General features: G+C 51.1%; 1 protein-coding gene across 1 annotated transcript in view; it reads left to right on the forward strand.

The window, feature by feature from the left end:
* The first annotated feature begins 2,182 nt into the window (after positions 1 to 2,182).
* The window catches only part of EPB41L1 (erythrocyte membrane protein band 4.1 like 1), a 151,348-nt gene continuing 140,231 nt past the window's right edge, over positions 2,183 to 13,299 (forward strand). Inside the window, exon 1 of the mRNA XM_026656757.2 lies at positions 2,183 to 2,338. The gene's annotated coding sequence lies outside the window, so the exon portion shown is untranslated. The remainder of the gene's footprint in view (positions 2,339 to 13,299) is intronic.

Here is a 13,299-nt window from a genome sequence, read left to right on the forward strand (position 1 = left end):
AATTAGACCCTTGGCTCCTAGTCCTTGGCTCTAACCACTAGACCATGTGGCTTAGTTTTGTTCCCGGTACTGCCTGCTGGAGTGTGGTTTGTAAAGAAAAAGCCTCAGTGTGACTAATAAAGAGAGGCATTTTATACAGCAATAAAATAAGCCTGCTTCATTCAAGCGTGTGCTGGTGGCTCCATGAATGTGAAGTCAGGGGCTGGTTCTATGGCTGTTTACTATGTTAGGCTAAATGGCAGATTCCCTCTGGGTTTGCACATGTTTGCTCCAGTGGGGCAAGCTGCATGGTCCTGTGTGGAACAGATGTAGGCCCTGTCCACATTAAGGCAAGTCACACCAGTGCAAAGCCCTAGTGTAAACACACTGCATGAGACCACAGCAGGGCTTACGCTAGTGCAGCTTACTCCAGTAACGTAGCTAGGGCCTTACTGGCTGTGTCTGTTCCCAGTAGCTATTATTCATAATAGAGTGTAGATGAGGCCCCACTCCTTTGGTGACACCTAGTGCTACACTGGCAACTTGTCAGGAGTCTGAGGCCAACATTGGATTTGTATATAAATGGACATACATTTAAAAATCACATGCAATTGGGTCTAATCTTTGTCTGATCCTCTACCTCCCTTGTTCTATCACTAGACCATTCGTCTCTGTGTTCACCAGCAATAAAATAGCAACTACCTACTAACTTTACCCTGAAGTTAGACAGGGAAGGCAGCTACACTTTCAGGCAAAGGTCTATCCCTGGTTGGAGATACTCCCCCTTCCTGTAGCCCATCTTACCAGATGCTCATTACATAGATGCATTTGTTTTCTTTTTAAATCTTCTAAGGATCAATACAGCAAGATATGGCAGGCACAATACTAGATAATAAAACACAGCATTGAGAGCCATATAAGGAATTCCAGTAACTTAACATGCTCTCCCTGGAATCTGATGTGATCCTGATAGAACTGATTACTGAGAACAATAGGCCCTTAAAGTCAGCCCTGGATAGAAATGCAGAACTAAGCCCAGAAAGGATTATTGACAGAAACAAAGGGGGGGAAGGGGGGCGGGGAACCAAATCCTAAATGAAAGGTAGCTTGTGTGTGGTGCAGGTGATCTCATGTCCCTCTCTTGATAGCAGGTGTTGGACAAGGCTGGTTGAATTTGTTGTGTGGGGTTAGCCTTCCCCCTCTCCCCCCATTTGCCAGTGGTCTATGAGCACATTGCAACACTTCGATACTGTTATTATTGCCCTGTGGCAGCATATAGGTGTCCCTAGTCATGGCTCAGGACCCCATTGTGCCAGGCGCTGGACAAACGCAGGGCAATGTCCCCCCCACATGCCTAAGCCTCTGGATTGTTTGTAGCGAGGATCCAGGGGGACAATGCAGTTGGAGCCTGGCGATTGGGTGCTGAGGGCACATGGAAAGTTTCCATTCCCTCACTGGGTGATGTAACCTTCACAAACTACCCAAATGCTTTTCAGTTCACCCTGAATGTACATTTCGTTTCTCCCACAGAGAAGCTGTGGGCTTGAAATTCCCTGCCCGGGAAACCCTGCGGGGGGAAGACACTGCGGCGAAGGGTTGCAAGAAGCGAAGAAAACTGGAGGTGTGTGAAAATGCCCCAACCCAAAATGTGGAAGCTGGATCCCTCCCTCCCCCTTTGTCATTGTTTTTGCTGCTTGCCCAGCTGTAGCCGCGCTGGGGACAGATTGCAGGTCCCATAGACAGCGGCTCCATTTACTGAGGATTAAACCCCAGCGCCCGATGGGGGGTGGCCGCTGGTTCTGTTGCACAGGTGCTGTCTTGTCTTTCCATGTCGGCAGCACTTGTCCGCCGGCCGGCCTGGGGTCCCCAGGACAGCTCAGCCCCCTCCTCCCTAACAGGCGTTGGAATGGGGAGGGGGCAGGTCTAGCGGCTGCCTGCGGCCAGGGAGCAGGCCAATGACTGGCGTCGGGTGCGGCCTTGGGGCGCTGGTGCCTGCGGAGAGCTGCCCGGGTTCCCAGGCTCCCCCAGCCCCGCTTGCTTTAGCCAAGCAGCGCCGCCCCCACCTGGCTGCGGGAAGGGCGGGGCGAGGTACACCTGCCCTGGCTCTAGGTGGGCTGCCGGAGCCTCTTCCCTTTCCCAGCCGGCGGTGTCCCCCCTCCGTGCGGGGGCCGGGTCCGCCCCGCCCCGCCCCTCCTGCGCTCCCGGCCCTCCCATTCCTCCCCGCCCCGCTGCCGCTTGCCGAGCGATTTGTCCCGCTGCAGGGCGGGGAAGCGGCTGCGTCGCTGTAGCCGGGCGGAGAGCCTGGGATGCCGCTGCTGAGCCGCTCCCTGCATAGCCTGACTCCGGATCCGCCAGCCAGGTGAGCGGGGCCCTGCACGCCTGGGATCGCAGCCGCCGCCCCCCCCAGCCGTTCCGATCCGCGACCCCTCGGTGGCCTGGCTTGCAAAACCCGAGGGGTGGGTGTTTTGGGGGCCGTGCGGGGGTGTGTGTCTGCCTCCGAATATCCCCTCTCCTTGCAATGTCTGCTCGGTGCCCCCCTCCCCCCATGTCCTAGGTGCAGCCGCGTCCAGGTGGCCTGCTTGTGATTTCGCCATCGGATTTACACCCCCCTTGCACGTTGCCTGTGCAAAATTCCCCATCTTTTCCCCTCCGAGAGCCCGCTGGAGAGGGGTGTGTTCCTTTCTTCCCCCTCCAGCCTGCCGCTCGCTATTGCACGCTAAATCTCGGTTCTGAGGGGCGTCCATTTCTGGGGGCACAGATCCGGCGCGTTCCCTCCTGATCTCCTGGTTTGAAGGCTCAGGTCCCCTCAGACTTCCTGCCTTCCCCCACCCCCGAAATGGTGACTGACATCTTTCTCACAGCTACCATCTCCCTCCCTCAGATCGCGGGGAATTCGCTAACCGGGAGCGGATCCGCTCAGGTCTGGGCTTGGAGGTAGCGGGCAAGTCGCTTGGGAGAGAACAAAATGAAGGGGAGACGCAGCTTGTTCTGGTAGCCGCTGAGCCTCTCATATGCGCACACACACACACACACTCACATTTTGCTCTGTGTCAGAGCGGAGATCAAACTGCAGGCTGGTGTGTGTGCATGTTTGGCGCTGTCCTAGGAGGGAGGAGCTGGAGAGAACCTACACTGGGGAAGGAATGGGGAGGAACAAGCATCAGGGATAATCCCATCTGGGGTGGGCTAAGCCACAGTCCATAGAAGACTTGTTGGTGCTGAAAGTTTCTGGGCATGGCCAGCTCAAACCTACCTGATTTGGTTTCCTTAGTGACACACCCAGTGGAGCAGGGAGGAAAGGGGAGTGGTGAGCCAGCCAGGAAGGCAGAGAGACCTTTCATGGGGAGTGGCTTTTTTTTGGTATATACTAAGCAGGTGATCTGTCAGGGCCTCTCCCCTCTGCCAAGGTCAGATGACTTTGACCTCTCTTCCCCTTCAGAGAGCTGGAAGGCACTGAAATACTAGCAGATCTGCCAGTCTTGAGCAAGGCTGGGCCACCACGCCCAGATCTCTGCTCCTCCAGTGGCTGTGATATGAATATTCTCTCTGCCACCACCTGTAGTTTTTTAGATGCCTCTGAATTGGTTTCCTGTAATGTGCACAAAGAGCTTTAAACACTGTTTATTTTCCCACCGCTTTGTACAGGGGTGGGAGTATGTACACACTTCGGGGGATAGCAAGACATGATCTCCCCTCCCCCAGTGCATTTGCAATTGAAACACTGGGGGTTTGATCTTGCAGCAATGAAACAGTTGGGTATGTTTTGCCTTCTTAGATGGGGGCAGATTTGGGCCTCAAGGGTCTGATCTCTCTAAGGCTTTGTTATGATCACAGTTATTGATTTGTAAGAAGAGTTCCCCAGGCACCCGCACCAATTCTTCTACACTACACTCTGGAGAAACTTCAGTGCTCTTTTTGATGTGGATGTCCACAACAGTTAAGGCTACATTTCCCAGTCTCTGGCAGCTGAGGGGTTAAATAAATCCCCCAGCCAAACAATAAACTGCAAATGGGGGTGAAAAATGTGTATGATTCTGGAGCCCCACTGAAAAGTACAAGCCAGGGTGCCTAAGGAATTTAGGATCAGACTCAGATTAGGGAATTCTAGGGGGGAAATCTGACCGCAGGAATTCCTCTGAAATTGGAGCTGCTGTTTTGCCCTTAATAATGTTTGATTGCAGGAGTGTTGATGTCAGGAGGATAATACACATTAGAGGAGAGTATGCAGGGATCCAGGAACAACTTGGAATGGGTCCCTGCATATTTCCAGGGTTATTTTTGGAATATCGTCAGATGGCAAGAAGTAGGCTCTGGAGGTATAATAAAGCTTCACACTTTCTTAATTGTCTGATTATATGGGAGATTGGGCAAAGGTATGGGACCTTGCGAGTCCCCTTCTTTTACCATTGGTGCATTTACAAGATGGATTATTTCCACCACGGCATTGCTCCCCTCTTGCGTTTCTAATGCTTCCCTCAATATTTGAAATTATGGGCTCTTTCCTGAGCAAAGAACAGATTGTGTGTGCCCTTTAATTAATACAATATATCATGGAAGTTAGAGATGGAAAAGCTTTATTAGATCATCTAGTGGTTGGTGGGAGCTAGCTCCTTATGTTCCATTCTCTGGACCTTTTACCAGTTTAGTTTCAAACCTCCCCAGAGGAGTGGCTTTCCCCACTTCCTTGGAGAGATTGTTCCATGCTCTAATCAATCTTGCCGTCAAGATGCTTTTCCCTGATCTTCAGCATAAATATTCCTTTTCCTCAATTTTCTCACGTTAGATTTGCTTGATGTTTTTTCAGCTTCAAAGCTATAAAGAGCTAGAGATGTGTTAAGTATATTACACCTCTACCCTGATATAACGCTGTCCTCAGGAGCCAAAAAATCTTACCGCGTTATACGTGAAACCACATTATATGGAACTTGCTTAGATCCGCCGGAGCGTGCAGCCCCCCCCCCCCCCCCCCCCCCCGGAGTGCTGCTTTACCACGTTATATCCGAATTCGTGTTATATCGGGTTGTGTTATATCGGGGTAGAGGTGTATTAGTCTGAGTTATGCCCCATTGGGGTGCCCTAAATGATTGCTCTTTCTCTCTGGTGGCTTTACCCTTCTCAGCTATCTAAGGGAGCTCTAGTCCAGAGTGGCCCCCGGTTTACGTGTGTGTTAATGTCCATATCCATGGTTTTGTGTGTGTGTGCACGTGTGTATGTATGTGTGTGTGTGTGTGTGTGTGTATATATACATACACACACACACAAATGATGCTTCTATGCCGGATTTAACACGTAAACCTATTTCTTTGTGTTTTGCCTCACTGCAACCCACTGGAGAGCTCTGTACCTGTCAGATCCCATTCCCTCTCGCTGCCTGGGCTGTATGCGGGCTGTAGAGTGACTGTGCATGCAGGGAGTTGTTTTAGTCACTCGCTGTGGTGTTTCTTTGTCTTTTTCAAACTAGATAAGGTTGATCAATGTGTGCTGAGGAGAGACGGGGCAGGCTTATGGGAAAGAGCTAGCACTAGGGAACTTTCTCTGAATAGGAAGGCCTTGATCTCATGTGGTCACTGGACTGGAGCCTGTTTGTTTACATAGGTAACTTCCTGGTGCTAGTGCCCATGCTCTCAAATGAGACCAAAGCTTTGTAGACTCTGTCCAATGCCGACTTTGGCCCCCGGCAGCAAGAACAGGGACTGTGCTGCAGGCTCTCAGTGCCAGCTCTTGATTGTAATGTCAGGTGCCAAATTTGCTGTTGACATTCCTACGCCCAAAGCTACCCTTCCCTCTCCCCTCCTTACGCGCGCGCACACACACACGCGCACTTGCAGAAGATCTCTCTCTCACACACAGGCTTGCAGAAGATCTCTCTCTCTCTCACACACACACACACACACACACACACACACACACACACACACACACACACACACACACACACCCCTTGCAGAAGCTCTCATGCATGCCCTGGCTCTCATGCTAGCCCCCATTGGAATGCAAGCTGTATGTAGCATTACAAATGCCACCTCCCCTATGTCCCCCCAGCGAGGCCTCTTATCTTTGCACATAGCACAGGCCTCCCCTGTGTCCCTTGCCACTGGAGCAGTTGCTGGTAGTGGGGGCATTTGTCTTTTCTGTTTACAACCAGTGTGTTGTGTTTAGTGCTTTAACAGCAACTTCAGGTGGTAATGGAAGCATGGAATCAGCCATTACCATAAATAGCAAAGCAGTGCTCCTACTCCTTGGGAGTGTGGCAGGAGCACATCTGTCTTGGGGGAAGCTGTGGTTTGACACCGCGGCTCAAGAGGCTGGTGGATTGTGCTGCTTGTCTGTGAATCTGCCATCCATTGGCAGTTGTGGCTGAAGTATGATCCTCCCTGTGAGTGCCGTTCTTGATTGCGTGGTGACATTGCAGATCCACTCTGCTGGCCTTCAGGCCAGGGAGAGGAAAATCTCTCTCTTCTGAACCTCTCAAATTTCTCTCTGATTGAGATAATAGCCGTCATATCCTGGGGTGAGCGGAGTAGCAATAACAAACATTTTCTAGTCCTCTGTGGATTAAAATAATACTACACTAGTATTTAGGGTGACCAGATAGCAAGTGTGAAAAATCGAGACGGGGGGGGGGGGGTTATAGGCGCCTATATAAGAAAAAGCCCCAAATATTGGGACTGTCCCTATAAAATCAGGACATCTGGTCACCCTACTATTATTCCCAAGCGCTGTGACTTGCATTAGCATTGCTGCAGTGTGCTGGCCGATTAGGAGGTTTTCAAATGCACATGGGGTACTGGGACACTGAACTCCCATTTGTGCCTTGGGAAATCTCCTCCTCAAGCTAGAATATGAATTGTTAGGACATTAGTAAAGATGGCTTTGAGGGTACGGTACTGGACGAGAGCTGGGTTCAGTTCCCCCACAGGCTCCCTGGAAGGTGGTGTCCCTGTGCCTCTGTTTCTCCATCTGTACAGTGGTAATATCTCATTGCTTGTGAGGGTCTCGGATGCTACAGTGATTGGGGTGTGGGGAGTGGGCGGAGCTTAGATGGAAATACTGTCACTTGTAATATGGCTTTTGGTTTCATAGCAAATCCAAGATGGGAATTGAGCTGGCCTATCTCTCTATATTGGGTTTTGCTATAGTGCCTGTCACTTTACAATCTAAGCCCTTTCCCCAGTCAAGGAGACATGGGTCAGAGAAGATTCCTCAACCCCATCGTATGGGAAGCCTCCCCATGCTCATCTATGCGAACACACATACACAGTTATCAATATGCTACTCTAATACAACGTCTAAAAATGCGCTCGCCCAGAGAACGTGACAGCTTCGGCTGAGTGGCCTATTGTTCTCGTTGGAGCAGTCAGATGTCTCTGAGTCAGCGGATTTTCATTGTAGTCACGGAGGGAAAAAAAGAAGTGTAAGACTTTTCGGGGGAAACCTGAACAGCATTTTCAGCTCTGGAAGGAAATGGCTGGGCAACCCGTCTTGTTCAGGGCTGTGCCTTGCTGGACAGGGCTGGGGCTGACTCCAGGGGAGGCTGGTAGCTATATCCAGATTATAGGTGATGGGGAGTGATTGCAGGGGATCATTACAATGTTTCACAGTCATGGTGTAAAATCCCACTCACCCGCCCCTTTAAATCCTGAGCTGGGAGCTGTTGCGTTGCCTGAGACCTGAGCGTGCACACACGAGAACACACAATAAAAGGGATCGGCAGCCGGCTCTTCCACCTGGGCTACTGCACCTCTCCTTGCTTTGGCACAGCATCCCCTTGGGAGCGGAGCGGGATGCCAGGGAGCTATACCTCCGAGTGTCTGGCAGCAGGTGTCTCGTCTGCAAGGGTGGAGCATGATACCATCATCTGTTGTTCTGGTCCCGTCTGTGGGAGTGAAGCATTCCCAGTCACCTGGGAACGCACTATGACGAGCGCTAGGCTGAGCTGTAGTACAGCTGGGACAGGAGCCAAGGCACACTTGCCTTTAGCAGACAGGGAATGTGGGCCAGTGGGTTGAACACAGCCCTGAGAGTCAGTAACTCTAATCCTAGCTCTGACGCTGACTTGTTGTAAATGCCTTGTGCCTCAGTTTCCCCTTGATATAAAGTGGGGATAATACATGCTAGTGAGGATTAACTGCAGTGTGGCAAACGTTATGGGGTGATCTGGATTAATGCCAGAGAGGATGGGATATGGTGGGCAGAGCCTTGTAACCAGGGCAGATCAAGTGCAATTGTGAGCTCTGGAGAGCTCACTTCTAGCTTTGCTGTTTCATGCTGCTATTTCACTTGCCCCATTTGAGCCCCCACCAATGCACAGCCCATCGCTTTGAGGCCACCAGCCTTCTGACCATGAAGGACAAGACTGGATTCTGTCTGGGGCTTATCCATGCCTGGGGCTGCATCTGCAGCTCTTCTTGTCCCTAGACCTGCTTTGGGAATGAGGGACCAGGACTGGCCCCCAGTTCCCCCGTGTGGCAATCCAGAGCCCTAGATAAAGAGCACCACGGCAGCCCCATTGTGTTTAAAAACACGAGACAAATGAATGTAAAGTGTCAGCTCCACAAATCTCATCAGGTCAGCAGCTTTACTAGGGCTCTTGGCCTTTCGGCTAAGATGAGATGTGATGGCAGTTTAAACTGGATTTTAAATATCCGATCCATCCTTTTTTGGGGCAAGTGTCCTGCCCTTGGATGTCAGTAGACTCTCCCATGATCCAGCAGGTCTTTGCCATTTCTTGCTGCTCTGCTCCTGTTTCACGGTCTGTTCCCCCAAATTTGTAGGAGAGACGAACATGCCTGGCTATGGTATGGGAGACGGGGTAAAACCTTGGACCACACAGCGTGTAAGGAGGTCTTGCACAAAATGAATTCCAGATCTGAACCAATTGTGATCTTAATCTTTTGCAAAAGTAAACCAACGCTCTCTTTTAACTCACTTCTCTCCTTATCTCCTCCCCCTTCCCTGTATGCTGTCTAGCAGGGGGATCTAGGATGCATGTGCTGGGATCTCAGTGAGCATCAGACAGGAAGGAAAATACACAGGGTGGAGTTGTCTGTCTCTGCTGCACAAAGGGAATGTGTGTTTGGTTTTTTTCTCCTTTTGAAATTTTAGGTAAATAAGGAGTGCTCAAACAGCATTTTGAAGCTTCAGTAGGGGTTTAAAACACATTCATAACCCCCCACTTCTCCCCTCCCCCCATTTCACTATGTGCCAGGTGCCATGGTAGCGACAATCAGAGGGTATTTTTAGCTTTGATTCTTTTTATGTCCAGGGTCTAGAAAGGAGCTGCATCTTGACAGGGAGAGAGCAAGCCATTTCATTACATGCCCAAAGGCAGGGAAGCTGAGGGTGCATTTTTAATGACACATCCCTTTGTAATTGACTAATCTTGTTTGTTGCAGTTAGTGCTTGTGGAAAGCATTTCTGGCTTAGACAGAGGCAGTCAGGTGTGCGTCCATGGAGAAGTGTCTAAAGCAAGGAGGGTATGTCAAGACCAGGAGGGAGGCTGGAGCTGGGAAAGGGGAACACAGACTGTTTACTAATCATGCATATCCTGGGGGGTCTTGGAGCAGCTATCTAGGTGGAGTATGAAGGGGCTGGAATACTGAGGGGGGCGTTGCTGGTTTTTCTAGTGATCTGGTTGGGGAAGCAATGAATGAATGAACAATGGAAGTAATTAAATGTTCTAATTAGAAGCACTATTGATCTGGCACTGTTTCTGCTGGCAGGAGCTTTTGTCGATATTGGATAGCATGGGAAGTTGCTGAGCAGTTGTGGGGTTTTTTGTGCATGTTTGTGGTGGTTTGTTTTGCCTTTTCTTTTTCCCAGCCAATGGAGGGGTGCTGGTTAGTAGCTGGGTCTCCAAGTGGAAGGGTTGGAGTTTGATTATAATAAACAGCAGCATTACTAGGTACATTGCTGGCAGTAAGGGATGGAATTGAGACAGGCAAAATTTAGGCTGAATGTTGGGACGGAGGAAATTTCCAGCCTTTCAGATGGATCCAGCTGTGGAATCATCTTTCAAGGGATGATGTGGCAGCCTCATTTCTTGGGACTCTTAAACTTAGACTGGACAGAACAAAAGAAAACTCGCTATCAGGTGCAATCCTGCCCTGAATGTGGGTGGGTGTTACCTGGATGAGACAGGACTTGCTACATCTTTCCATGTCTAAAGTCTGTGTTGTATAGTGTCTTTCATCCCAAAGCCGAAAAGCACTGTCAAATACCATGGCCCGAATTCATCCCTGGTGTAGTGTCGCTGAGGTCAGGAATTAATTTGGCACAGCATATAATATGTCTCTATATCTTTTTTGTCTAGGCATATTTTCAGTAATATCTGTCACTTGCTGGTGAAATGCAGCTGACTCTGGGGTGGAACTCATTGTCGAGGCAGCAATGTTAAACAGCAGGTTTATGTAGGAGGAGCAGTGAGGAATATGTCCAGTTGAAACTGCCTAGCGAGTTGTGGGTAGGCTACATGTAACTGCCCAAGTTACAGTTTGGCCAGGACACCACAATTAGCTCCCTTACTTTTGTGAAAGCTGCATCCTTAATGCCCATTTGGTGGTCTGGACCTCCGTTTTGCTTTTATCTGCGAGATGCTCTCTCTTACAGTGCCAGCTCTGCCTCAGCATTGACTCTGCCTGTCTGAGCTCTGTCTGGGGCCGTTCCCTCTGGGCTGGTGAGAGCTGATGTGGTCACACCCTGACGTGGGGTGGTTGCAATGGTGACCCTCTCCCAGACCCGGTTGAGCGGTTAATGCTTGGGCAAGCTGCCCTAGGGGCGGAGGTGCTGCTCTCTCTCATTTGCGTTGTCCACTCCTATGGCTGATAGAAGGGGAGGTGGCGTAAATCCCTGTCCTCCTGCCTGTGCTTTGCTAAGCTGATAAACATCTACTCCACATTGCACTGGCCAAGATCTGTGAGTGCCTGGGCCTGCTCATGTCCGTTGTATGGCGCCTAGCATTTGCCATGCCACGCAGAGCCCTGCTTCAATTCTCCATCCAGCAGTGACCTATGGCCAGGATTTAAACGGCTGGTCCACCATCAGCTTGTACGCCTCCTTCAGCTAGAACTAGGGGTGCTGCACCCCCTGGCTTGAAGTGGTTTCCATTATATACAGAGTTTACAGTTTGGTTCATTGGAACTCAGCACCCCCACTATACAAATTGTTCCAGCCCCCTTCTCTGCAGCTGAGGCAGGCTGGTTATTTGCTAAGGTGCCGTGGCAGTATCTGACACACTCGGATGTTCTCGGCAGGCCTGTGAACCCTCGCCTCTGGCCAGGGCCGGCTCCAGGCACCAGCTAAGGAAGCTGGTGCTTGGAGCGGCCAATTCAAAGGGGCGGCACTCCATTCGGTATCGGGGCAGCACATCCGGGTCTTCGGGAATTCGGCGGCGGGTCCCTCATTCCCTCTCTTCCTCTTTGAGCTGTCGCCAAAGTGCTGCTGAAGAGGAGGAGAGGGAGTGAAGGACCCGCCGCCGAATTCCTGCCGAAGAAGCGGTGCCGCCGCTCGTCTTCTTTTTTTGCCGCTTGCGGCGGCAGAAAAGCTGGAGCCGGCCCTGCCTCTGGCTGAGACAGCACGGTGGAGGGCAAGAGCTGAATGGCTGCAGGCATGGGTCTCCCTAGCACCGCTAGCAGCAGTGGTCCAGGGAGCTGCTTGGCAGCAAAGATAGCGAGCAGCCAGTGGGGGGTCTTGTTCCCCAGGTGGCTAAAGTCCTAGGGCAGGTAATGATGTGATCTTAACTGGTACAGTGATGCTCACCCAAAGCACTTCCCAAGCTGTCATGCACAGGGATCTCTTAGCTCAGCCAGCCTTCAGGATAACAACTTGACACAGCTGCATAAGGCAGGAAGGGAGGGAAATTTCTGTGTCTAATTGAAGGCACAGGGGAGCTTTGGCTAGCAGAATGCAATGACCTATGTTATAATGTCGACAGGGCTGTGACTGCCCCATCTCCTGTAGGGAAAGAAGCCAAAGGATCTGGCATGACTGCAATGTTGTGCCACACCCGAAGGGTCAGTGCTATCCCCGTGTGTTGTCTATCTCTCTCAGGCTCGCCCCACAGCCTTGCAAAGGGATCTAGAAGAATCTACTCTAGGTTTTTCTATCGCACCCTTCACTCTGGTATCAAAGTGCACCGTGATGCACTTTGCTCTATCTCTGCTGAGTCTGAACAAACTGCCTGTCCCTCTCAGGCCATGTCTCAGCCAGGGTGGCTTTCTCGGAGCCTGCCTTCTCTCCACCAGGCCCCCGCACCTCTTTGGGGTGAACAGCAGCCCCTTGAAACATCTGATCCTGAGCTGCTGACACAATGATCCTTCTGGATGCATTTGCCTTGCTAAATCAGGATCTGTGCGTTGTCTGCTTGCACTAATGAAAACACCAGGGAGTGCAGGTACGGAGAGGACTCCTCTAGAAAGGAATCCCATTGAAAGCCGTGTGCCTGTCCAATAGATCTTCTCGACCTCTGCACTGAATGCAGGAACTGCTCCCATGCAGGGCTCCTCTAGAAAGGCTAGTTCCCTGACTTTGCACGGCCCTGTGGGGCATCCATGTTCTCTCGCTGCTGGAGACACGGCCGAACAGTCTCCCGTGTGTAGCGTTCCTGCTGGGACCCTTCTCTTGGGAGGGGCCAGTAACTGATCTAGCAGCTGCGTGCCTGTCCTCTTGGTCCAGGCAGTTGTCTTGGAGGGCAGAGGCCTTTCCTGGTGTCTGTATTTGTGTTTCAAAGGGTGTGTGTGTGGGAGGGAGAGAGAGAGATGTGGGCACTCGAGACTGGCATTGGAGTTGGGATCAATGAAAAGCTGGACAGGGAATAGGACGCAGTGACTTCTAAAAAAAGAATGGAGCTGGGGGTGGTGGTGAACTTCTCTCTGGTTGCAAGGCCATTGACCCCGGCGCTTGCGGGAAAGTGGAGAGGCGCTAATGTGTAGGTTCTTTGCCATCCAGAACTACAGTGTGTGCGAGGTCCAGGTCAGCGGTTCTGATCTGGCCCAGGTCAGATGCTGCTATTACCTTACGTGTGTGTGTGTGTGTGTGAAATGAGTTGGTGGGTCTCTGTCCCATTGTTAGGCAGCATTTCAAAGGCTTAGTGTTGGGCGGGGCACAAGCACAGGGAGATGATAAAGAATTGTTTCTACCTGAGGCTCTCGGTGTGCTGCATGCGCACTTGTTAATTCACCCTTGACTCTCCTGTGATGTAGATAGAATATTCTCCTCCCCATTTTACAGATGGAGAAACTGAATCATGGAGGGTTTCCCTCCCCCACCATGAAATTTCCAAGTATTCACTAGTTCTGGCTATGTCCATTCACCTAGAACCTG

This window comes from Terrapene carolina, unplaced genomic scaffold (genome assembly GCF_002925995.2).
Source record: "Terrapene carolina triunguis isolate 2854851 unplaced genomic scaffold, T_m_triunguis-2.0 Scaffold233, whole genome shotgun sequence".
Classification (NCBI taxonomy): domain Eukaryota; kingdom Metazoa; phylum Chordata; order Testudines; family Emydidae; genus Terrapene; species Terrapene triunguis.